This window comes from Nicotiana tabacum, chromosome 1 (genome assembly GCF_000715075.1).
Source record: "Nicotiana tabacum cultivar K326 chromosome 1, ASM71507v2, whole genome shotgun sequence".
Classification (NCBI taxonomy): domain Eukaryota; kingdom Viridiplantae; phylum Streptophyta; class Magnoliopsida; order Solanales; family Solanaceae; genus Nicotiana; species Nicotiana tabacum.
In genome coordinates this window covers 211524315-211545328 of record NC_134080.1, presented here as the reverse complement: position 1 = coordinate 211545328, position 21014 = coordinate 211524315, and positions in this window count along the sequence as shown.

Sequence of the window (21014 nt, the reverse complement as noted above, 5' to 3'; positions counted from 1 at the left end):
GAATGCAAAAGTGAGTTAGATGGTAAGACCTAAGTGTGAGGTGTCACACGAAGGACCATGTATGGGGAAAGTCTGTGTACCCCGTGAGCCGTTATTGCTTAGGCCTTTGGCCTTTGAGGGAGTTTCTTGTCCACCCTTGTTATTATTTTGCTTTATTTGTACATTGGGGATACTACACTCTTTTAAGTATGGGGTGGGAGAATTCTCTAGATCATTAGTAGTAGGATATAGAAAAATGTTAACTTCTTATTTTTGTTTTAGTAGTTGTGTAGTATTTTAGTAGCTATGAAAATCGGAAAAAAAGAAGAGAAAAATTGGACTTTTCCTGACGATGGATCTCCGAGACATATTTCTTGAGGGATTTAAGTCTAAAGAAAAAGGACAAAAAGATTTTCTTTGTAGGTAGTGTAGCAATTTCCCCTTAAATTTTCTTTGTGTCGCGGTTCTTTTCCAAGGGTTTTGTTTGAACAGGGTATAGTTAGTTTTTTTTAGAACTAGAAAAACTTGTGCTATGTTTTGAATTGAAGCAATATCTCTTGACTTTTTTATGCCTTGAGAATAGTGAGTACTTTAGTTGTGACGCTTAGGCTCAGTTTTTGAGTCTTGTATAAGTACCTTAAATTGTATGATCTTAACTTTGCTTAACTGCTTTGACTAGAGTGTCTTGATGAATCCAATCCTGAGTGAGTTATGTGCCATGTGTGTGTGAGTTTTTTGTGTTATTCTGTGCATTGCATTTGATGTCTAGAACTTGCCACATGTGTTTGTAAAGCGAAATAGTAGTTTTGTTCAATCTTGGAAGTGATATAGACATTTCTTTGTTGAGCCAGATATATATAGTTTACCCACCTAATTGTTATGTATCGTAGTTAACCTTTTGAGCATGTAATCCTATTTCTTTGGCAAACACATTACAAGCCTTACCCATTTGATTGAATTAACCATCTATTTGAACCTTTTCACCTCTCATGAGCACTTGAATTGTTATGAACTTTGTAAAAGTTAAAGTGTGGGGTAGTTGGTTTGACTTTTGAGTGGAACTAGTGAAATAAGGGGAAAGGTGCACTATTTTGAAAAAAGTAAGAGCAACATGAATTGAAAAAGAAAGAAAAAAATAGTTGTATTGTTGTGAAAATATTCCTTGATAGTGGTAACTCTTGAGGTAATTATGCTTAAAGAAGTGGGGAGTTAATATATATTGATATGAAGGTGGAGTTATGGTTTGACATAAGTATGGGGTTAAATGTTAAAGTGTATGTATTAAAGTGCTTAGGGAGGCGTAGTCACTCTTATATCTAAATATATCCTACCCGACCCACAACCTACATTACAACCAAATAAAGTCCTACTTGATCCTAGACTGAATGAGCTCGATTAGTAGAGTAATATACTACGGGCAACTCTATGGTGCATCTTTTGTGGCATATGAATGTTATTTCTGAGAGTGAGTGAATTCTTTCTATCTTCAGTTCCTAAGTGTTCTTAAATTTTATTGTGTGGAACTACTCTCTTTTGTTGTGTACGGGCACTTGATTCATGAAGGAAAGGTAATGTCAGTAACCTCTATGTTAGAGTAAGTGGGTGAGTTGTGAATAATGCGTGGTACTTGTGAGTCAAATCTTGAGATGAAGATATTACACTCTTGTGCTTAGTCTATTTTAAATATTCTTGGTGTGATGAGTTAAAAACGTCGTGTCTATATAAAGTGTAGTTTGATTGCTCGAGGACGAGCAATGATTTAAGTGTGGGGTGTTGATGATAGGCTATAATCGCGTATTTTAGTTGCTTATCACACTTTAATTGAGTTTGAGCTTTAATCGCTAGCGTTTTGCACTAAATATGTGTTTTATGCCCTGTATGAGTGATTTCAATCTATGTAGGCATTACGGAATGAAATCAATCAATCTGGAGCTTTGAAGTCTAAGTAAAAGCCCAATACATTAAGCCAGAATCGTGTTCGGAGGTCGTGTACCAAGTCTGGATGTCAAAAGAGACGAAATAATTTTACTCTAAGAAAATTACACTGCTACGCCGCATGGAGCGCAGCAGTATAAAAGCTGGCCTGACAAGAAAATGCAAGGCTGCTGAAAATCTCCACTAGCGCACCGCAGGGTGCGGCGCGCCTGTACAAATTTTACAGAGCCAGAGTCTTATTTCGCGCAGGAAAGGGTGTTTCGTCTGGGCCCGACCCTACTTGGTATAAATACATATAAAAACGTTAGTTTTGGGACTTTTGACACATCAGAGACCTAGGGAGCATGATTTTGAGAGGAGAACAAAAGGGCAAAACACTGGGGAGCACGGATTAATTCAATTCTTCCATCCCTTTCCTAGTACTCTTTGATTTTATGTTTGAAAACCTTATTTTTGATGATTGTATGAACATGAGTGGCTAAGAACCCTATTGTTCTAGGGTCATGGGTGAAACATGAATGTTGATGTTTGAAGTTTAATTTGATGAAGTTGATTTTATCATATTGGGTTGTTTATTTAATTCTGTTTTTAATTATTTTGCTGAGTAGCTAATAGTGAAATACTATCTATGAATCTAGAGTTGAACTCGAAAGTGAGAACTCTATATTGCATATAGAATTAAATAGAGCAAGTTCTTGAACCTGGGCATCGGGGAACGAATTCGCAATTAAGATAGACATATACTTAATTGTCTTGCTTGGTTGAAGTACAGGAATTGTAAATGCATTCTTGTTAATCTTAATTCCATAGACATATAGGCATTAAGTTAACTTGAATAGGCGAGTAAGGACCCGACAGATTCTTATGAGTAATATCAACCATGTCAATCAACAATCCAGATAAATCAATTAGTCATTTTAATCCAAGAACGCAACATGATTGGTAGCTAACCCGTGACCCTGGAATATCCTTTCCTACTGATTGTTATTTGAAATTGCTATTTGTTTCAGTTAATTTCTAGTTAATTCATTGCTTGATAATTTTAGGTAGTAAATTAGTCACTTCTACATTTTGTGAGAAATCTCTTGAATTGATAAGTTATTTGAGTTTGAATTAGTCAAAAGTTAATCATAAGTCTTCGTGGAAATAATACTCTACTCACTACCCTATTACTTGACGACCGCGTACACTTGCGTGAGGTGTTTCTGGTCGCAACAAGTTTTTGCTAACATGGCATCCAGTCTGTGACTATGCTCCAGTGGTGGGCTAAAAAGATAACTAGGCCAAATAATAAATTTTTCATTCTGCACTTCTCGGCCTTTAGATGAGGAATGTAATTTTTGCTTTTTGGCACAACAAATTCAAGAATATAGGCACTCTCATCCTCACCCTTTGACCCTCTCATTGGCTCAGATGGCTCGATTACTATCTTACTATCTAAACACAATGTGAAAAAATAATTGGAATGAGGTCTAATGCGCCCTAACTCATGAATTGTACTACTATTTACATCCCCATATATACACACACTCAAGTCTTCCAAAGTAATGTTATCTATTCCCTCATATGACTCTAGAGCATTCTTCTCAATATTGGCATCCTCAAGTAAAACATGGCCTAATGATTGGTATTCTCTTTTTAGCTCCTCAATTTGGTCTAGAAGATTTTTTTTCAGCTTCACACAACTCATTATTAAATTGTTGGGTGTTACACACATCAACCTTTATACTCAAATGTGCATTCATGTTATGCACAACCAAGCTAAAATTAACAATTTTATGTGCAAGTTCATCTCTCTCTTTAGACCAATCATTCATTCACCAACAATGTTAAAAGACAACGTCGTTCCGCATATTCCCCTAATCGAGAATATCCATCCCAATACCAACTCTTGCTCCCATATTCAAATTCAGATCTCCAAGAAGTGATTTTTATCAATTTAAGCATGAAAAATTAAGGAAAATCAGTGATAATTGGGGGGTTATGGCTTGTCTAATTTGAGATCTTTGAGTGATAATTTGAGGGACAAATTGAAGTCCGATTTTGGTACTTTTGATATGACTGGACTCGTGAGAGTGTGAGGTTTCTAGAAATATAAATTTTACCCAATTCCGAGATGTGGGCTCGAGGGGCATTTTGGTCATTTATATAATTTCGTGTATTAGCTTAGAATTTAATTGTAGAATTAGTTGCTTGAAGTGTTATTTACATTATGCAATTGAATTGAATAGATTTGGGCTATTTGGAGTCGAGTACTCATGGCAAGAACATGGTCTCGGGGAGCCAGTGGCAATATTGGACAGGCAGGTTAGAAAGATGAGGTCAAAGAACATTACATCAGTAAAGGTTCAGTGGCGGGGCCAGCCGGTCGAGGAGGCGACCTGGGAGACCGAGCAGGATATGCGCAGCCGTTACCTTCATCTTTTCACTACTTCAGGTATGTATTTATGCTCGTTCGAGGACGAAACGAATGTTTAAGTGTAGGAGGATGTGGCGACTCAGCCAGTCATCTTAAGAATTTATGCCTCAATCCCTTATTAACTGCTTTCCACAAGTTTATTTCTGCTATTTTGATTTGTCAGGATGTTCGGTTTCGAGTTTTGGAGGGTTTTTGGACATTTAGTCCCTAAAGAAGAGCTTAAGTGTTGGAAAGTTGATCGTAGTCGAAACATTGTGAAGACGGCCTCGGAATGGAAATCTGATGGTTCCGTTAGCTCCGTTAGGCTATTTATGGCCTAGGGGCGTGTTCGGATTATGTTTTGGAGGTCCGTAGCTAATTTAGGCTTGAAATGCCGAAAGTTGAATTTTGTTGAATGTGACGTGTGTACAAAATTTCAGGTCATTCGGACGAGGTTTGATAGACTTTTTGATCGAAAGCGTATTTTGAGAATTTTAGAGTTCTTAGGCTTAAATTCATGGTTAAATCGAGGTTTCGATGTTGTTTTAGGTGTTTTAATGATTGGTACAAGTTTGGATAGTGGGTTGTGACTTGTTGGTGCCTTTGGTTGAGGTCCCGGAGGCCTTATGATGAATTCGGATGGTTAACAGAAAGATTTTGGAGTTAGAGTTGCAGCTTCAGTTGTTGGTTCTGTCATAACCGTACCTGCAGTTTGGGTTCCACAGGTACAGCGCCGCAGAAGCAGAGTTTGGTCATTTCTTCAGGAACCGCTGAAGCGGTACCGTATCTGCGGATTGGGAGTCACAGATGCGGAAGCTGGCCCTTTAATGAAAAGTCACAGATGTTGGCTCCGCAGATGCGGTCCCAGGGCCGCAAATGCGGAAATCGCTGGGCACAACATATAAATTCTTGCATTCGCGAAATTTAGCCATTTTTTCATCTTTTAAAAACGGGAAGAAGCTTGGGGAGCACTTTTCAAGAGGGATTTTCAGAGGAGTTCATTGGGGTAAGGTCTTTGGTCCCTAAACTCGTTATTGGAGTGATTTTTATCAATTTAAGCATGAAAAATTAAGGAAAATCAGTGGTAATTGAGGGGTTAGGGCTTGTCTAATTGGAGACCTTTGAGTGATGATTTGAGGGACAAATTGAGGGTCGATTTTGGTACTTTTGATATGACTGGACTCGTGAGAGTGCGAGGTTTCTGAAAATATAAATTTTACCTGATTCCGAGACGTGGGCCCGAGGGGCATTTTGGTCATTTTACATAATTTCGCGTATTAGCTTAGAATTTAATTGTAGAACCAGTTATTGGAGTGTTATTTAAATTATGCAATTGAATTGAATAGATTTGGGTCATTTGGAGTCGAGTACTCGTGGCAAGAACGTGGTCTCGGGATAATTTTTGAGCCGGTTCGAGGTTAGTGGCTTATCTAACCTTGTGGGGGGGATCTTCCCCTTGAGATTGGTATATTTGGTAATTGAAATACCTTGTACGTGAGGTGACGAGTGCGTACTTGTGCTGATTGTTGGAAATCCGGTTTTCTTTAAGTAATTACTAGTATGTTTCCTTTCCTATTCCTATTACTTGCACTATTAAGCCTGCTGTTAGCTTAGGAAAGCATGTCTAAGTGACTTAACTGCTTTACTTTCTCAAACTACCTTACCTGAATTCTGTGCAGCATGCTAGGCTAGAACCACTTGTTGCCTTAATATGAAACCTTGTCATTTCTATATATTTTCCTACTGTTACTGTGTATTTATTTTGGGGACTATGAATGTGGGATTCCGGTAGCTCCCCTTTATCTGTTTATTTTGGGACTATAGATGTGGGATTCCGGTAGCTTCCCCCCTTGTCTGTTCATTTTGGGACTACAGATGTGGGATTCCGGTAGATCCCCCTGCACAGTTGTATGGAACTACGGGAATGCACCCGGTAGATTCCCCCAGTACTGGGTATTTGCATTTGGGACTACGGAATGGGATTCCTGTAGATCCCCGCGCACTATGAGTTGGACTACCGGACGGGATCCCGGGAGTTCCTTTGTATATGTATATATGGGACTACAAGATGATATCCTGGGAGATCCCCGATTGTTATTATTGGTGCTGAGCTGTATTTCTTTTCCGTATTTACCTTGTTTCTGTATAGTTGTTGTTGTCCTGTACATCCTGTGTTATTTTACTGCTGTACTTATTTATGCTGTTCTGTTCTATACCGCTGATCTTTATATTTTATTTAACCTCAGTAAGGCTCTGACCTTCCTCGTCACTACCCAACCGAGGTTAGGCTTGGCACTTACTGAGTACTGTTGTGGCGTACTCATGCCCCTTTTGCGCATGTTTTTCATGTGCAGATCCAGGTACCGCTACTCAGGTCTACCATCCTTGAGGGAGGCGACTGCTTTAGAGACTTCGAGGTACATCTGCCGCGTCCGCAGACCGAGGAGTCCCTTTCTATTCTAGCTGTTAAACATTGCCCTTCTGTATTTTCTTTCTTGTTAGATATTCTGGAGTTAGACTGTTAGATATTCCAAAGGCTTGTGTTTTCGTGAGTTTTCGGGTTTTGGGATAGTGTATTAGATTCTGAGAAGTTGTGTTGTATATGTCGAGCGGCATTTTAAACATTGTTTCATTCAGTCATTTTTAGCTTTTGATTATTTCTTCCGCAAGTTTCGTTTATTTCCGCATTTGTTAGGCTTACCTAGTCGTAGAGTGTAGGTGCCGTCACGATGGTTCACGGAGGGCGAACCGGGGTCGTGACACTCTTCTCCCCTCCATTTTAACTTATGTAAAGGTGTTTGAGCGGGCATTGAATTAAAAAAATAAAAAAAGACTTTTGAAACTTTTGATCTAAAACAAATTATAGAAATTTATGTAACTTAGAAATTAACCTTCGTAGATCGTCACTGAAAGTTACTTATAAGCAGATGAAAGATTAGAAAAAATATTATCAAAGATAGGGAAGAGTTTTGTTTCCTGGAAACAGTCTCTCTGCCCCTCGGGGTAGAGGTAAGGTCTGCGTACATATTACCCTCCTCAGACCCCACTTGTGGGATTACACTGGGTTGTTGTTGTTGTTGTTGTTATAGCATAGCCTCATAGACATATAGCAACTAGCACGTATGCATAGATAGATACTGATCCAATCACCACCACTTGCATAGCAGGAGAGTTTTTAGTAGTATTCTCTTTATTTTAATATAATTTATGTGGGGTTTGATATGTGCGCATATTTTAAGAATAAAAAGAAAAAAAAAATTATGATTTAAGACAAGCTATAAAAGCTGTCGCCGCCTAAGGGTAAGGCAAATAAAGTCATTGTCTTAGGCCAGCAAAATATTATGGACCCAATTTTTATGTATTATGTGTCACATATATTTTATGTAATTATTATTAATAAAATATTTTAAATGTTTTAATTAGAGTGATACATTTGAGTGATAAATAGCAATAAATTTTTCTCTTCGTAGTCAAATCTAATTTTTTTTCTTTTCTATGTACATTTTATGTTTTTTTATAGGTACGCTTCTAATGATTTCACTTTCTAATTTTAATTCAGTTTCTCTGAATTGGATTTTTTCTTTCACCATCCATTAGAAAGTAATTTTTTTTTTGTTCGAAAGTCGACAGATTATCGATGTGCACCCTCTACCTTAACTTATTTCACTTAATTAATGCCATATTTTTATTTACGATAGAGTGTCGAACCATGATATGTACTTAATTCACACATCACATGTTGTACACTTACCACTGAGCCAAAGTCCTAAGAGTTTGCTTTGTATCTTATTATTATATAGATTTTACAAAAGAAATTTAAGGGCTTTTTAATATGTTTTGGCTTTAGGCCACAAATTCGTTGAGCCGCCCCTGTATAAAATTTTCTGCGATTATAAATCATCAAATTTCTGTGATTATAAATCATCACATTTAGGGGAAAAAAGTTTATAAGTTAAATTGCTACTAAATATAAAAGAATATTATTCTTTTACGAACTGAATAAACAAGAAAAATCTATCTATATAGAAATATAAAGTTGGCAATAAAAGTCTGATGTGGCGCTCTCACAATCTAGGATTCTGATTTATCTTATTTCTCATTTTTTTGGGTTTTTACTATTTTTTAATTGTTGTAATATATTTAAAAAAAATCCAAAAATTACCTCATTTAAGGAAAGATGAAACGATTCATTTTTAATGCCTTTTCTATATCAACCGTAACTGTTGAACGGCCCTTCAAATCCCGAATGTTACTTTTTCTCATGCATTTAATTCTGCATTCCATGTGTGGCTGTTTTAAAATACATTTGGTCATACTTGGACAAAGCAAATATTTTAGAGTGAAAGATATTGTTATCTATGAATTGTGAATTATGAAGCATTTTAATAAAGCATATTCGAAGCAATTCTCAAGGTAAGCAAGTATGCTCTTTTTGTTTGTGTTTTTTTTGTTTTCAAGTTTGTAAGATGCTTTTTGTCATAAATTCATAAAACAAATCATAAAACCTTGAATATGTTTTTCGGTGTTCTTTTACACATTCTGATCAAAATTACTTATTGATCTAATGTAAAGGGAAAAAGAGATTTTTACAAGAAGCTTTTGAGATGAGGTTATTGAACAAGTGATTCAATATTTTAATGATATTTTATAGAATATATGAGTATAAAAGTTAATAGGCTAAAACTCCAGAAATTGAATAATAAATTGATTAATTCATGTGGATTTCTTGCGATTTTTGTTTTCTTTTTCGAAACTAGATTTGGGATTAGAAAATTGTTTATCGTAACAAAAATTTGTATCAATTATTCATTTTGAAGTATACAAGTTTGATCATGTATATGGGTAGTGGAAAGACACTAATTTATTTGATAGTATTACTCTACTTTCCATCTCAATTCTATTGCAAAAGATTGATACATAAGAATGTACATGATTCATTCGTTTTACGGACTAGCCATATTTTTTTGTATAGACTAAGATGAATGTATATTTTTTCTTCTTTGCTCTTAGTTCATCTTGAGCAAACGAATTATTAATAAATATTTTTTTATTTTGCTTATTGGCTTAGCTGTTATGAAAAATGTATGATAATAATGGAAATCTTGCTTTATTCTACACAGGTACAAATTATGCTACCCCTTGCAAATTACTTTAGTTGGAAGTTAATAAGGCGTCCATCTTACCGTTTCCAAGAAGTAGATTTATTATGTATTTATTTTCAATTCTTTTGGTTTTCATAGTTCTTATTCCGTTGTCTAAATTCTCTTCTTTTCTAATATAGTAAGTTTGTGAATATTTTTATTGGATACAAAAGAAAATTTTTATTACGATACGGATAACTAAATGTGAGTCCTTAACAGCTTTTGAAAAGGGTAACTACACAAGCAATTTGTTCTATCAATGTGCTTCTTTTCAATGCTAAGACTCGGGTGAGGACTGTGGGGGGTAACTCGGAGCATTTCCCTGTGGTGATGGGGTTGCACCAGGGATCGGCTCTTAGCCCATTTTTATTTTCCTTGGCGATAGATGTACTATCGCGACACATCCAAAGGGAGGTGCCTTGATGCATGCTATTTGCCGATGATATAGTGTTGATTGACGAGACGCGTAGCGGAGTTAACGCGAGGTTGGAGGTTTGGAGACAGACCTTGGAGTCTAAAGGTTTCAAACTGAGTAGAACCAAGACAGAATACTTGGAGTGCAAATTCAGTGACGGGAACCATGATGCAAATGTAGAGGTTAAGCTTGATGCTCAAGTTATCCCCAAGAGAGCAAGTTTTAAGTATCTCAGGTCTATTATCCAGGGTAATGGGGAGATTGACGAAGATGTCGTACATCGCATCGGAGCGAGATGGATGAAGTGGAGGCTCGCTTCCGGTGTTTTATATGATAGAAATGTGTCGCTAAGACTTAAAGGTAAGTTTTATCGAGTGGTGGTTCGACCGGCTATGCTGTATGGAGCTGAGTGTTGGCTAGTCAAGAACTCCCACCTGCAGAAGATGAGAGTAGCAGAGATAAAGATGTTGATATGGATGTGTGGGTATACCAAGAGAGATAAGATTAAGAATGAAACTATCCGGGACAGAGTGGGAGTAGCCTCCGTGGAGGACAAGATGCGGGAGTTGAGGCTGAGATGGTTCGGACATGTCAAGAGAAGAAGCATTGATGCTCCTGTCAGGAGGTGTGAAAGGTTGGCCATGGAGAGTTTGAGAAGAGGTCGAGGTAGGCCTAAGAAGTACTGGGGAGAGGTGATTAGACACGACATGGCGCTGCTTCAGCTCACTGAGGACATGACCCTTGATAGGAGGGTGTGGAGGTCGAGGATTAAGGTAGAAGGTTAGTAGGTAGTTTGTAGTTGTTCACCGATAGTCTTAGTAGCATGCATGTCCCTTCATATTCTTAGATTTCTATTACGTTATGTGGTTGTGTTCGCCTCATATATTGTATTCCCTGCTGCTATTATTTGGTACTACTTATCCTTTATTCTCCCTCCCCCTCCCCCTTATTTTCTCTTCTTTCCTTGCTTTCCACTTCTTCTTCTTCTTGTCCTTCCTGAGCCGAGGGTCTATTGGAAACAGCCTCTCTACCTGCATTAGGTAGGGGTAAAGTCTGCGTACAGACTACCCTCCCTAGACCCTACCTGTTAGGATCAAATTGGATTTATTGTTGTTGTTGTTGTAATGTGCTTTCGTTTGTTGGTATTTTAAATAAGTTCCACGAAATAATTGGTGGTGTACAAAATAATGTAGTTAAGATTTTTGTTTTTACTACATATGATTGAAAAGTCTCATCGGCTATTTTGGAGGGTTCAATCTACTTTAGAATTTTGGGTGTACATGTCTCGTCTTAGTATGAGTGAAAAGAAAATAAACTTGTAAGTTAGATGGTACTCTTCTATTGTTAGATTTAATCAAATTAGTTTTGGTTCCTTCTCTTAAAGTAGTATTTTGTATGTTAACTAATGAGGTTTTTCTTTTATTTTGAATGTTCTGTTTTGAGAATGGTTCATATACTTTATTTTTAAGTCAACATTAACTGATTTTGTAAAGTGAATTACTGGTGATTTGTATTCCTTAAATGGTATTCCTTCCGGTCCACTTTAAGTGATTTGTTGGCATTTTTTTGTGTTTCATAATATTTGATTTTTTCAGATATCAAGAAGGAATTAACTTTTTCTTTTCAAAGTTGCCCTTGAGTAAAAAGCCTAGGAGTAGTTTGTTATATTTCTAAAGAGCAAATTAAGGTTATATCGTCAATTTCATTGTTAATTAATCATAAAAGGTGAATACCTTAATACGTATGAAAAGAGCCCAAAAAATCACTTAAAGTGCACCAGAGGGAGTATTGTTATCTCAATATTAAAGTTGCACATGCATTCAATGTATATTTTATAAAAGCATGCTCAATGCATTAAAAATAGAAAGCACAACTTTTTAAACTTATGCTCCTACTAAAGATTTTGATTTTTTTTATTAGATAAAACTTAAATGAGTTATATTGGTAATATATATAGTTTACTATACACCACATATGCATATTTAATATAAATAAACAAAATTTATGAATTAAACCAAATCTAAGCTTTTTTATAAGTGTACTATTTCTCATAGTAAAGAGGAAACAATATCTAATCCGTTATCAGTTGCTAATCTTTTTGTAAGTTATTTGATATTTCTTATGACTTTGTTAACTTATTAATATTTTTAAGACCGCGCGAAGCGCGGGCAATTTTACTAGTTGTTATATAAATTAAGACATAGAGAGTAGTAGAGGAGTATCATTAATTATTTATGTTAATTAAACAACTCAAACTCTTGCAACACAAATACTCTTTTTTTAATTCCCTTTCTGAGCTTATCTACCTAGTTTCTAACTGTTAGATCTTTCTAATGATTTGTGGTCCAAGTTTTATTTTCATAACATTATATTTAATAGCGATAGATTTCATCGTTTATTTAATTATTAATATGATGGATGTATGGAATAAATAAAACATATATAGCCTAATAATTGCTGTACCCAATATATAGGTCACTTTCTTATAGTACAACTTTAATGAATAAAACTAACATAAAGTCGTAAAGATTGGAGAAAACGATCTATGCCGGTAAAATATGATCCACGTGAAATCCTGAATAGTTATTGTGGGGACTCTATTTTAGATTAATCCTAATTTGACATATTAAATTATGTTTGGTACATAGGAGCAACTATAAGGGCTAGGGTGTCAATGTTCGGTTCGACCGGTTATTTTATAAAATTTGTACCATACCAATTTTTCGGTTATTCTATTATGTATAACCAAAATTAGACTTTTCGAAACGGTACGGTTAATTTTCGGGATTTTTTTAATATTATATAAAATTCACTAGTAGAAGTAGAATTGCAATAACATACGTTCTTTTATAGGACTTAGCAAAAGTCTCTAGACATTTTTAATGTTTAAAGGGTGATGAATTAAAAAAAAAAAAGATGGTTAGAGTATAGATCCATCAACTATTCTACAACAGCGTAAAAGAAATCAAACAAAGGCAAAGAAAATATTAATCACATGAGTTGAAAGATATATCAAGCTGGGACTCAAGAATAAAGTCAATCGAAGATTAAATATTCAAAAAGATAAATCTAAATTATATGAAAGGAAACATATTCAATACATTGTAGTTTGCTACTCATAATCGCTAGAATACTTTGTGTCTTGCTAATAAAGATACTTGAAATAACTTAGTTTAAGTAGAAGTAGCATAATAGGTTTTAGGAATTAGTATTTTGAGTTTAATTACTTGTTGGCTTGTAATAGTTTTCATAATTCCAAGGCTCAAGGAAAATTTAATGCATTATTATTTTTAAACTTACTAAATAAATATAATTTCTACATGTAAAATTTATTCGGTACGGTTCGGTATTTTTTCGGTTTATTTTAATAAAATAAAAAATCTACCCTAATTATCGGTGTGGTTATATATTTATATAAAAACCTACGGTTTCTTAAAAAGAAACCTAAAAAATCGGTTCGGTGCGGTACGGTTCGGTCGGTTTAGTCGGTTTTCGAATATCCATTGACACCCCTAATAAGGAGTAATCATGCATAGAGTGACTATAACCTTTGGAGCATAAAGCTTCAATCAGCTTGTCATACCATTAACTGTTATCCTGCTTTATAACTTGCACACTAACCCTGGAGAGTGCTCTTTAAGGCCCTGTGGTAGATTCATAAAATGTATAGTTTATATATATATATATGTATGTATGTGTATTATATACATATAATATATATATTTCTTGGCTAGCGAATGTTTGTTCCGACCGACAGGCTAATTTCGTATTTTGCCCCCCTCCCCTCCCCTCCCCCCCAAAAAAGAACGTTTCCATCAACTAAACGGGAGAAAACTAAAATGAGAGAAAAACAGTTTATGTGAAGATTCAATATATACTCCCTATTCTGCCCATTACTTTTACTCTTAATTTTATCCTATACAGCAAGATATTTATATGTACAACACTAATGGACGTGTTCTTAATAGACTTGGTAGTTGGTAGGAGTTAATCCAATTTGTAGAGTACGCTTTTTCACATTTTTGGGTAGAAAATATTGTAAGGCAAACCCTGAACGTTGACCAATCGAGAGCGTTGAATATAAGCCTCTCAAAACGTAAGCCACACACGTGAGCTTCGGACGTATATACTGACAATGGACGTATATATGCTTCATTTCATGCACCTATACCGAGTTGTTACCGATTCACTTGTTTTTAAATCAGCAAATTATTTCAAAATTACATTTCATTTGCTAATCATCAAAATTCATTTAATTCAATATCGATTGAATTGATCCGGCCAGCACATAACTATTATGCTCGAAAATATCTTGAAGAAGTCAGAATTTTCATTAAAATGATGTATAACATAAAGAAGTAAATACACAAGTCGACATGATTCTAACATATAATATATGTCAGAAAAAAAAATTATAAGGCTGAAGAGTACAATAGTTCCAGACACTCTTGGCTTTACATGAAAGTCGTGAAAGAATCAGTCTCCACGTTTTTTTTTTGTAACCGTTTTTAGGTGGTCCATTTATGTTCAACATATTTTTATTTTTTTACGAAATCGATTAACTTCGGCCGATTTTTTTTTGGCGCAAAAATACGGGAATCTATTCTGGCGTCCCACAAAATTTACTAAATCGACCAACTTTGGTCGGTTTTTCATGTAGAAAAATTAAAATTAATATTCAAATAACTGACTGAAATCGGTCGGTTATTTCCGCGCGAAAATGCATTTAAAGAGTACAGATAAAATAAAATAAAGTTTTAAACCAAAATGTATCAATTGTCTAGTGGTAGAATAATATCCTGCCACAGTACAAATCCCGATTCGATTTCCAAACGGTGCATATTACATAATTAAAAATACCGACTGACTTCGGTCGATTTTTTCGGTAAAATTTTTCTTTTTGGTCATTTGTGATATTTAATTGACCGACCGAAATCGATCGAATTACGACCGACTTCGGTTGTTATTTATTACTGACCAGCCTTATTTCGACGGATTAAGTCGATCAAAAATCGATTGATTTTTCCAGTTTTTCGATCGTTTTCGGTCGGTATTCCTAGATGGTTTTTCGCAGTTTTCTAGCAGTGACATCTCCTTTAAACTCGGTTGTTCTTGCAACCTTTTTGTTCTGTTAGGTTTTCACATTTGGTATTTGAAGTTTCCAAGCCGATTAATTTGGATTCATGTCTGCTGAGCTTACTTTAGAGACATATAAAACGATCATAACAAAATTTATTTTTGTAAATAGTCAATGAAAATTATTTACATGTAGATGAAACACTAAAAAGAAAAGTTTATTGCAAGGCAAGTACTTCTTGATACAAAAGAAGCATCATGATAAAGGGAAAAAAAAAAAATCTTTTTTCTGTTTTTTGGTATAATTAACCTTCTCCCTTTCACCAGAACCCCGATCATTGGCTCAGTACCTTAAAAGATTTACACAAAACTTTGGATCAATGGGATATCCCTTGGGATATGTTCTTTTCATTTGCTATATGGTCTCTATGGTTAAATAGAAATAATAACTCTTTTAACAATAAATACAACCAGCTTTCGCTTGAAGCAGTATTGGTTCGCTGCAAAGAATTTAAGTACTGTACCAACTCTCCAAACCATGTTCCTCCGACTACTACCATCTCGATCAAATGGCTCCCCCCAACACACCTCTCTTTAAAACTTAACATTGATGGGGCCTTCAAAGGAAAATATAAAAAAGGAGGCATTGGGGGAATAGCCGTGGGGATTGGATTTTGGGTAACCATAATTCTGTCATAGCCTACACCCCTGCCTACATGGAACTCTGAGCTCTCAATACTGGCCTTCAGCTTGCTTTTGACAAAAAAATTGTTAATCTTGAAATTGAGACTGATGCAACAGATGTAATTTCTTTGCTCAATAATGATACTTGTCCTATTTACTCTAACTTGTTTATTGAGTACAGATCACTACTGAAGAAGTTACAGAATTCGCCGATCCGACATAATTTCAGGGAAGGAAACAAGGTTGCACACTTTTTGGCCACTCAAGGATCCAAGCAAGCAAATAGTACCACTCTCTATCTGATGGAACAGCCTCCAAATTCTCTTTTGAAAGCCCTCCATGAAGATAAAATTGGAAGCACAAAACGTAGGACAATATCTACTGCTATAATTACCAAGTTAGTGGAACTTGGGAATCCTTTTGTAATTTGCACCACTAATGTAGACAATATGGTGGCAGAACCTATGACTGAGCCCAATGGGACTCTTTATCTATGTAATAGTACTAGTTAAGTAATGAAAAGTTTGTATTTTCAGCAAAAAAAAAGCATAGGCTCAATTTGTACGTAGAGATGCTGATCAAATCACCATTCATCATTAATCTACTTGCAAGTAATAGAAATATTATTTATTTATAGGCTAATGAAACAAAGCTACAAATTTCTTTCTTTACTTCTCTTACGTAAAAACTTACATTGAGTTTAATTTTCTGATTCTCCACAAGCGAGTTATATAACTTTAATCATGGGTAATGTTTATACGTTTTTCTCATAAAGTTGTTATTTTCTCTTAAATAGAATGTGAAAAAAATTGCAACTAAAATTTAATTGGGAGATTGCTCAGTAGATAAAATGATAAATATATGGTATTCTATGGATGATATTGTTAGAAGTTTGGCAAAATGCCAAAGTCCCACATTGGTTGGGAGTTAAGTTTGGGGGGGATTTTTCCCCTATAAAAGAAGGCCTAATGTTTAGGATTGAAACACACCTCTCATTTGCCTTCTCATCTGTTTAAGGCATTTGTATCTTCTCTTTTTAGTATTATTTCACTTGTATTTTTGGAGTGAAATAAAATATTGGTTGTGTCCGAGGAGTAGGCAAAATTAGCCGAACCTCGTAAATTCTGGTGTTCCCTTTATTGTTGTTTTATTGTCTTATTTATTATTTGGTGGCTGTCATAATTTTTGGTATAGTAGTTGTGACTTATTCACACTATATACATTTGGCTTCCGCAACAATTGGTATCAGAGTCAAGGTACTGTCTAAGTATGCTCTGTGGTTGCAGCATAGTCTGATCTTCCACATCAGAAAAGATTTATCTTGGTAACTGAGTCAAGGTTCTGTCTGAGTATGCTTTGTGGTTGCAGCTTAGTCTGATCTTCCACACCAGAAAGGAAATAATCTTGATTTGTGTCGTCAGCTATTAAATAATATTTGTGTCAAAGATGGGAGACAATAAACAAGAAGAATCTACATCAAGTGTCAACAATACGTCATCATTGGCATCTTCGCTTATGACAAGAATTGTGTCAAATGCGAAATTTGCGGTCGAAATATTTGACGGGTCCGGACATTTTGGGATGTGGCAAGGCGAGGTTCTAGATGTCCTTTTTCAACAAGGGCTAGATCTGGCCATTGAAGAAAAGAAACCAGATGTTATTGGAGAAGAAGATTGGAGAATTATCAACCGTGTTGCTTGCGGTACCATTCGATCCTACCTTGCTAGAGAGCAGAAATATCCATACACAAAGGAAACTTCTGCAAGTAAATTATGGAAAGCACTGGAGGATAAATTTTTGAAGAAAAACAGTCAAAATAAATTGTACATGAAGAAGAGACTGTTTCACTTCACCTATGTTCCTGGTACCACGATGAATGAACATATCACCAGTTTCAATAAGTTGGTTACAGATTTGCAAAATATGGATACAACTTATGATGATGGTGACTTGGCCTTGATGTTGTTGGCGTCACTTCCTGATGAGTACGAGCACCTTGAAACTACTCTACTCCATGGAAATGACGAAGTTTCTCTCAGAGAAGTTTGTTCGGCTTTGTACAGCTATGAACAAAGAAAGCGAGAAAAACAGAAGGGCGGAGAAGGAGAAGCACTATTTGTGAGGGGTCGTCCTCAAAATCAAACGAGGACAAAGAAGGGAAGATCCAAGTCAAGATCCAGACCCAGCAAAGATGAATGTGCCTTTTGTCGAGAAAAAGGGCACTGGAAGAAAGACTGTTCGAAGTTGAAGAATAAGGCCAAACATAACAATGGAAAGGCCATTATGGATTCAAATGTAGCTGATTGTGATGATTCAGACTTCTCATTAGTTACAACAGAGTCATCAACATCATCAGACATATGGTTGATGGACTCGGCTTGTAGCTATCATATGTGTCCCAACAGGGACTGGTTCATGGAATTTCAAGAAGGAGAATATGGAGTCATCCACACAGCGGATAACAGCCCTCTTACCTCATATGGCATTGGTTCAATACGATTAAGGAACCATGATGGAATGATCAGAACATTGATAGATGTTCGATATGTACCGGATTTGAAGAAGAATCTCATCTCTGTGGGAGCCCTAGAATCAAAAGGGTTCAAAATCATTGCAGAAAATGGAGTGATGAGAGTATGCTCCGGTGCACTAGTGGTAATGAAGGCTAATCGGAAGAATAATAATATGTACCGCTATCGTGGCAGTACAGTTATTGGGACAGCGACAGTAACATCCAGTGACGACAAAGAGGCAGAAGCAACCAAGCTATGGCACATGCGCTTGGGACATGCTGGAGGAAAATCCTTGAAAACTCTATCAGATCAAGGATTGTTAAAAGGAGTAAAGGCTTGCAACTTGGAGTTTTGTGAGCATTGTGTCAAAGGGAAACAGACAAGGGTTAAATTTGGTACAGCGATCCATAATACTAAAGGCATTTTGGATTATGTACACTCTGATGTTTGGGGTCCTTCCAAAACACCTTCATTGGGTGGGAAGCACTATTTTGTAACCTTTGTTGATGATTTTTCTCGAAGAGTGTGGGTGTATACAATGAAAAACAAAGATGAAGTGCTGAGAATTTTTCTCAAATGGAAGATGATGGTGGAGAATCAAACAGGCAGGAGGATCAAGTGTATTCGCACAGACAATGGAGGTGAATACAAAAATGATCATTTCAATAAGGTCTGTGAAAATGATGGCATCGTCCGACACTTCACTGTTAGACATACACCACAACAGAATGGAGTGGCAGAACGTATGAACCGGACCTTGCTGGAGAAGGTACGGTGTATGTTGTCCAATGCTGGCTTGGGCAAAGAATTTTGGGCTGAGGCAATTACATATGCATGTCACCTCATTAATCGTCTACCATCTGCTGCTATTGATGGCAAAACACCATTTGAAAAATGGTACGGAAAACCTGCTGTAGATTATAACTCTTTGCACGTGTTTGGCTCAACTGCATATTATCATGTGACGGAGTCAAAATTGGATCCAAGGGCAAAGAAGGCTATTTTTATGGGAATTACTTCTGGAGTCAAAGGATATCGCTTATGGTGCCCTATGACAAAGAAAGTAATATTCAGCAGAGATGTTACCTTTGATGAATTTGCTATGGTAAATAAGGTAACAGAAGATACCAAACAAAATGAAGGTGCTTCTAAGCAGGTGGAGTTTGAGGGAAAATTTATTTTTCCTACACAAGAAGCAGAGGAGGAAACAAATGAAGATTACCCTCTGGAAGGAGAGCCAGTAGAGGAGATTCCAACTCAGGAATCTCAACAACAACTTGAATCAATAGCAACCAGCAGACCAAAAAGAACAATAACGAAACCTGTTCGTCTCATAGAGACGGTTGCTTGTGCAACCTCAATTGTAGCTGATGATGTTCCTACTACTTATAAAGACGCTGTCCAAAGTTCAGAAGAAGATAAGTGGAGGATTGCCATGAATGATGAAATACAGTCCCTTCATCAGAATCATACATGGAGATTGGCCAATCTCCCGAAGGGAAAGAAAGCAATTGGGTGCAAATGGGTATTTGCAAAGAAGGAAGGATTTCCTAACCAAGTAGATGTTCGCTACAAAGCAAGATTGGTGGCCAAAGGATATGCTCAAAAGGAGGGAATTGATTACAATGAAGTGTTTTCTCCAGTTGTAAAACATTCCTCCATTAGAATTATGTTGGCTTTGGTAGCACAATTGGATTTGGAACTAGTTCAGATGGATGTAAAAACTGCGTTTTTACATGGAAACTTGGATGAGGAAATCTACATGACTCAGCCAGAAGGATTCAAAGTTGCTGGAAAAGAAAATATGGTGTGCAAACTTGAAAAATCGTTGTACGGATTGAAACAATCTTCTAGACAATGGTACAAGCGATTTGACGAGTTTATGTTGCGGCAAGGGTACAAGAGAAACAAATACGATCATTGTGTGTATTTGCACAAGCTTAAAGATGGTTCCTTTGTATATCTTCTCCTATATGTTGATGATATGTTGATAGCTTCCAAGAATTCGGAAGAAATTGATAAGTTGAAGATTCAACTGAAGAAGGAGTTCGAGATGAAGGATTTGGGTGAGGCAAAGAAAATTCTTGGCATGGAGATAATTAGAGATAGACGTTCAAAGAAACTCTGTTTATCTCAAAAGGAATATTTGAAGAGAGTACTTCAACGTTTTGGCATAGATGACAAGACTAAGCCAGTTAGTACTCCACTTGCTTCCCATTTTAAGCTAAGTACTACTATGTCACCAATGGATGAAGCTGAACGAGAGTATATGTCAAAGGTACCATACGCAAATGCTGTTGGTAGCTTGATGTATGCAATGGTTTGCACAAGGCCTGACATTTCACAAGCTGTTGGAGTTATTAGCAGATATATGCACAATCCAGGGAAGGAGCATTGGCAAGCTGTGAAGTGGATTCTACGGTATATTCATAATACTGTAGATGTCGGGTTAGTTTTTGAGCAGGAAGACAATCAGTTTGTAGTTGGATATTGTGACTCAGATTTTGCGGGTGATATGGACAAACGAAGATCAACTACTGGTTATGTGTTTACTTTTGCAAAGGCACCAGTTAGTTGGAAGTCTACTTTGCAGTCAACAGTTGCTTTGTCTACAACAGAGGCAGAGTACATGGCTATTACAGATGCTGTGAAAGAGGCAATTTGGCTTCAAGGATTGCTAAAGGAGCTTGGTGTTGAACAAAAAGGTATCACAATTTTTTGTGATAGTCAAAGTGCTATTCAATTAGCGAAGAACCAAGTTTATCATGCAAGGACGAAGCACATTGATGTTCGGTATCATTTCGTACGAGAAATCATAGAAGAAGGTGGAGTCACGGTGAAGAAAATTCATACTACAGAGAATCCTGCTGATA